Source organism: Prionailurus bengalensis, chromosome B1, assembly GCF_016509475.1.
Source record: "Prionailurus bengalensis isolate Pbe53 chromosome B1, Fcat_Pben_1.1_paternal_pri, whole genome shotgun sequence".
Taxonomy (NCBI): Eukaryota; Metazoa; Chordata; class Mammalia; order Carnivora; family Felidae; genus Prionailurus; species Prionailurus bengalensis.
The window spans coordinates 167,888,303-167,894,906 of NC_057344.1; the positions used below are offsets into that span (position 1 = coordinate 167,888,303).

Sequence of the window (6,604 nt, forward strand, 5' to 3'; positions counted from 1 at the left end):
ACGGGGGATTTTCTTACTTTTAAAGATTTATACTCAATCCCTTACAAAGGTAGCATTTGCATTATCTAATTACCTAATTGAAATATAATAAAATGGTAGGTATTTCATACTTATGCATATAAATTTATACATATTCCACTTAAAATATTTAAAATGAAACAAAATTAAGTTCAAATCACAGCTCTGCCATCAAGGCATCAGATTTCTTTTTTAACCAGGAAAAATGTGAACACAGTCCCCCACTACCACAAATTTTGCAGTTGAGTTTCCCACATTTGGAGAAATTGCACATCGAGAGTGCAATGGATAAGCCTTGCCCTTGGAAAACTAACTTCATAATCACGGTATCTCCCCTGCCAGTATTTCTCATTTTTTTAAAGTTTATTTTATTTATTTTGGGAGATGGCGGGTGGGGGAGGGGCAGAGAGAGAAGAAGATAGAGAATCCAAAGCAGGATCTGCTCTATCAGTGCAAAGCCAGATGCAAGGCTAATCCCATGAACTCTGAGTTCATGACCTGAATGAAAATCAAGAGTTGGACACTTAACTGACTAAGCCACCCAGTTGCCATAAGTCATCAGATTTTTAAGTCTGAAAAATTTATATGTAACTTTTCTAAACTTCAAATCCTATAATGTGAAAATAACTTTGTCATAAAAATTATCTGGTGTATTCATGTTTATGAATCTCTAATATTGCTATAAAGCTTGGAGTATCATGTGTTAGTCTATATTTTCTTCCAATCCTTGCACATTTCCCCCAAAATACCTTTTGCAGATAAAGAATGATTGAAAATATCACAGAAATATTAAATTATTTAGATGGAAGTTTGTATTAAGGGCTCTGTCCCTTGATATAGCATGATGTTCATTCAGCTTTTAGCGGTTAAGTTTGAAGAATACACGTGGACTCCTTTACTGAATCTTATCTTACCCCTACTGACACTACATGCTAGAGCTTTTCATTTTTATGAGCATCTGGGAAAGCTATATGCCTACCGTCTTTTTGTGAAGCACATTTTTAATATAACCACCATGCAGATAATGAGTATTAGACTACTTTTTCTCTGTTTATTCTTTGTCAGAAGCTTAGGCTCTGTTACCATTGCAACATGTGTTTTTAATAGCATCTTAATTTAAATAGATTAATTTAAAATCGAGGTTGAAAGCAGAGGTGCAATAAAATATTTATTTAGAAACAGCTTTTGTAGTTTTATAAAAAGCCTAAATTATCTACTTAGAAACAGCTTCTTTATTTCTAAATTTCTATAAACAGAATTGAATTTAACCTATAGATCAATTTGAAGGAAATGGAATCTTTACAATGCTGAATGTTATAATCCTTACAGATAATGTTTTTCTCTAGTTATGTTTGTATTTATTTTAGCAGTCAGATATTTGCAGTTGTAGAGATCTTTCAAATATTTTCATAAAATTATACTTAAGAGTTTTATGTTGTTGAATTCTTTTATAAAGGACATTTATTTCTTATTTCATTTTACAAACATTCATTGCTAGCACTGAGATATACAATTGACTTTTACATATTGATTTTTTACCCTGTTAACTTATTAACTTATGTGCCTTTTTTGGGTACATATCATGGGATTTTTATATACAGACTATTTTGTAGTTTATAAACAAAGGTAGCTTTATACTCGTTTCTAATGTGTGTGAATTTTTTTTTCTTGCTTAAGACACTGGTTATGATTTTTCTAAAGTTTTTCTTGTAATATTTGTTTCTTAGAGAGAGTGCAAGCAGGGAAGGGGCAGAGAGAGAGGGAGACACAGAATCTGAAGCAGGCATCAGGCTCTGAGCTGTCAACACAGAGACTGATGTGAAGCTTGAACCCACGAACTGTGAGATCATGACCTGAGCCAAAGTCAGACAGACCCTTAACCAACTGAGCCACCTAGGTACTCCAGGATCTTAATGCAATATCACGTGGAAGTGATAACAACAAATATAATTGTTTTACTCTTAATATTAGAGAAAAAACACTCCCTCTTTCATCATTAAGTATCAGCTGTAGATATTTTGTGTATGTTCTTTTTGGGGATGAAGAAATTTCTTTCTCTTCCTTGTTTGCTGGGGATTTTTATCATGAATGAGTGTGGAATTTTGTCAAATGCTTTTTATACATTTGTGCTATTGCCCATTTTTTTTCTTTTATAGTCTCTAACATGATAAATTACATTGATTTGTTTTTCAATATTAATTCAGCATCTTGCATTGCTGGGATAAAACCCACTTAATGGTCATAAGTTATCACTTTTATTTGTTGCTAGATTCAGTTTGCCAACATTGTTAAGGATCTTGTTATCTACATTAATACAGAAAAGTATCTCTTTATAATGTCTTTGTCTGCTTTTGGTATCAGGGTAATAGTAGTCATATAAATGAGTTGTATAGTATTCCTTCATCTTCAATTTTGTGAATAATTGTGCTTAGAACTCGAATTATTTTGTCTTGCCTCTAGGCTCTTTAACTTTTGGACAAATTATCTTTATGCCATTAACAACTAAGATATCAGAAAAAGACATATCAAATTTTTAGACATGTTTTCTTATATTGGACAATAGGAAGTACAGGATTGTGAAACCTGACTAAATTAAAAACAACTTGAGTCCTGTGATTGCCTTAGTTTATTTACTATCTGAAGTTGGCTTTCAGGCCAAAGCACAAAGATGAGGTAACCAAAATAGTCCCTTATTTGTTGAAGAGAAACATATTATAGTTCAATGAGCCAGAAACAGAAAGAATGTGTGGACAGAATATTGAAAAAGAGAAAACTAGAAAGAGAACTTTAGAAATCAATGTAGGAGTCTTTAAATCTTGCAGTCCTTATTTTTGCAAACATTGGGTGAAATTTCATAAAAAACCCAAAGAAACCACCAGAACCCAGTAAGCCAAATAATTTCTGTAAATCACATGAGTTGAAGTTCCCAACAACCAGACCAGAGAGGTCTTGTATTACATAGAACATAAGCAGTGTCTTAAAAGGATCATGCTTTGAGAGTAGATCAAAATTAGGCCCAGAATCTAAAGTCAAGTATACTTATTTATAGTTTTTTAAAAGCATTTTGATGTATCATCCATCTAGGTTTTATTTTATGAATGGTGTTTGATAGAAATAGGCGTATATGAATATGTAGAGTGTGTATACGTACATAATATATGACAGTTTCTTTGTACTATTAAGTCACATTACAAATCAAAGTCAGACAACACTGGAATATTATTAAGTCAGTTACTTGGGCAATTAACAAGAGTTTTATACTTCTTTTCCCTGTACTTTTTAATATTTCCTTTAAAATGGGAATGCTACTTTCTGTCTATTTGGGTTATCACCAAAATATATTCCTTCTTGTTTATTAAGGCCAATTCAGTTTTTTTAAATTTGAACTTCAAAAGAAGAAGGGAAGGACCTAGAGGGTATCATGCTAAGCAAAATAAGAAAGAGAAAGACAAATACCATATGATTTCTCTCATATGTGAAATCTAAAGAAGAAGAAGAAGAAGAAGAAGAAGAAGAAGAAGAAGAAAGAAGAGGAGGAGGAAAAGGAGGAGGGGGAGGGAAGAAGAAGGAGGAGGAGGAAGAGAAGAAAAAGGGGAAGAAACAAACAGCAGATTCAGACTTATAAATACAGAGAACAAAATGATGGTTGCCAGAGGGGAGAGGTGGGGGGGGGGGATGGGAAAAAGGGTGAAGTGGAGTGGAAATACAGGTTTCCAGCTATGGAATATGTCATGGGAATAAAAGGTACAGCACAGGGAATAGTCAATGATATTGTAAAAGCACTATATAGTTACATATGGTAGCTACACTCTGGTGAACATAGCATAACATATAGAGATGTAGTATCACAATGCTGTACACCTGGAACTAATGTAACATTGTGTGTCAACTATACTTGAATAAATAAACCCCAAAGGAGTAAGGGAGAAAATAAAAAGCTATTATAAATCTTATAAATATATACAAAAATATAAGAAAAGCATGATTGTCATAAGAATAGAAGTGTTAAGCATAAAACAGAAGAACAAATGGGTCTTGAAAGGTAAAATATACTCTTTGGAATGAATAAAAAAAATGAGTGAGAGATGAGATTAATACCATATTGGGCATATCAGAAGAAAGGATCAGTGAAGTTAAAGGCATAGAACTTTACCCAAAATAAAGTACAAAGTAACAATAATTGGAAAAGAAGGTTATATTATCAGTAAACTCTGGGAAATATTTAATATTCATGGCAATAGAAAATTTGAAAAAGGAATAATGTAACCAACTAAGTTTCAGTAGCTCAAAGAACATTAAACAGAAAAACACAAAGATAATCGGATCAAGACAGATCACAATCAAATTGCTGAACAAAACTGATGGAGAAAAATCTTGAAAGCACATAGAGAGGAAAAAAATAACATATTATGTGTAGAAGAGAAAAATATGAATAAGAGTTCGTGTCTCAAAATCCTGTATTCTAAAAGACAATGGAATGGCATCTTTAAAGTAACATCAAGAAGTTTTTTCATCCTTTGTGAAATCTAGTATTAGGCAGTGTTTTTTTTTAATCTTATTACTTTATATGTTGGAGATATACTTGCCTCCTCTCATAATTTTTACACTGGTTAGTTTTCAAGTTTTCACCTTAGGTCAGACTTACAGACCATAAGAACATTGCCACTAATGTTGCTTTAAGCATTTTATAACTAATGCCTATTAAGATTAGCATTTACATCACTATCATTTACATTTCCCTGTATCATACAACTCTGTTTCTATGTATTTGGGAAAAGGTGGTAAAGACAGGAAAAAGGGATGCTAGTATAAGCAAAGATATGTCACTTAGCCAATGAAAAATACATGTATTTATTTTTATAAGTATTTTTAAAAGACAACTGACTTGAATACCATTTTATTAAAGAGCTGTACATATTAAAAACATAAAATACATGTAGATATCTATAAAATTCAAATTCATAAACTTTGCTTGTGAATTTTTTTATTTTTCACAAAGTAATGGATGAAATACGTGTGAAATTATTAACATCATAAGCCACTGAAATGGATATTTATTTAAACCTTCAGCTTTTAAGGTCCATGGACATTGAGAATTATGTTTAGAAAAAAGAGGTTCTCATTTGCATTGAAGTAAATAAACATCAAAACCCAACGATAAGTGCAAGATCTGACTTCCACCACCTCCATAATTTTAAAGTGTAGAATAATTTAGGAATGAGTAAGAAAATGATGAAGTAAATGTGAGCACGTTTTTATAATGTTATTACAATTTTTAAATAATATTATTCTGAAAAAACCACTTAGGCAACTTTTTTTTTCTTTTATAAAAGCCTGATATAAAAGTTTCAGGAAGAAAAATACGTGAGGGGCACCTGAGTGGCTCAGTCAGTTGAGCATCTGATTTCAGCTCAGGTCATCATTTCATGGTTCAGGGGTTTGAGCCCCCATGTCAGGCTTTGTGCTGACAGCACAGAGCCTGCTTCAGATTCTCTGTCTCCCTCTCTCTCTATCCCTCCCCTGCTCATGCTCTCTCTCTCAAAAATAAATAAACATTAAAAAAATATATGCGATATATGTAATATAAAACTTAAAAAACATCTTGTTTTAACATTATAATATTTAATACTACAATGTTTAATATTAAGCATTTAAAATATTTAAATATTAAACTTAATATGTAAACATTTAATACTATAAACATGTAATATATAATATAGTTGGAAAACACTATATCTACATTTCAATGTTACAATACTTGGCACCAAGAAAACATCTGAGGAATCCAGATAATATTCTTACTCATTTTTAGTTTGTCCAGAAAGCCTGAAAAATTTTACAGTATAACTTACAGGGCTTGGAATTTTAAGGCATTTGAATCTTTTTCTTATACATAGGTGATTTGGTCATTATTATTTTAGTCATATTCTGTTTATTTCTTATAGCTTATGCAACATTGGACTGTTAACTAAAACGCTCCGTGCCTCAGTTTCCTTGCTAGTATAAGAACTCATTATTATCCTAAAAACCAGTAAGAATTAATGTGTTATTTACTATGTGTCATAAAATCCTTAAAACAGTGCATAATTACTGTGGAATTACATAATTACTCAGGTCATGATCTGGTGGTCCATGAGTTCAAGCCCCACATCGGGCTCTATGCTGATAGCTCAGAGCCTGGAGACTGCTTTGGATCCTGTGTCTCCCTCTCTCTCTGCCCTACCTTGCTTGTGGTCTGTCTGTCTGTCTCTCTCTCAAACTAAATAAATATTTAATTTTTTGTAATTAAAAAAGAGGGAAATATAAATAATACAGGCCTACCTCAAGAAACAAACAAAAAAATTCAAATGAACAATCAAAACTTACACCTAAAAAAAGAATTAGAAAAAAAAAAAGCAAAGTCTAAAGCCAGCAGAAAGAAGGAAATAATAAAGATTAGAGCAAAAATAAATTATATAGAAACTAAAAACAAACAAACAAAAAAACAATAGAATAGATCAATGAAACCAGGAGCTAGATCTTTGAAAAAATTAATAAAATTGATAAACCTCTAACCAGACTTAACAAATAGAAAAGAGAAAGGATC

At 31.7% G+C, this 6,604-nt stretch overlaps 1 pseudogene; it reads right to left on the reverse strand.

Moving 5' to 3' along the window:
- Positions 1–214: 214 nt before the first annotated feature.
- Positions 215–363, reverse strand: LOC122479301 (annotated as a pseudogene).
- Between the last annotated feature and the right edge of the window lie 6,241 nt (positions 364–6,604).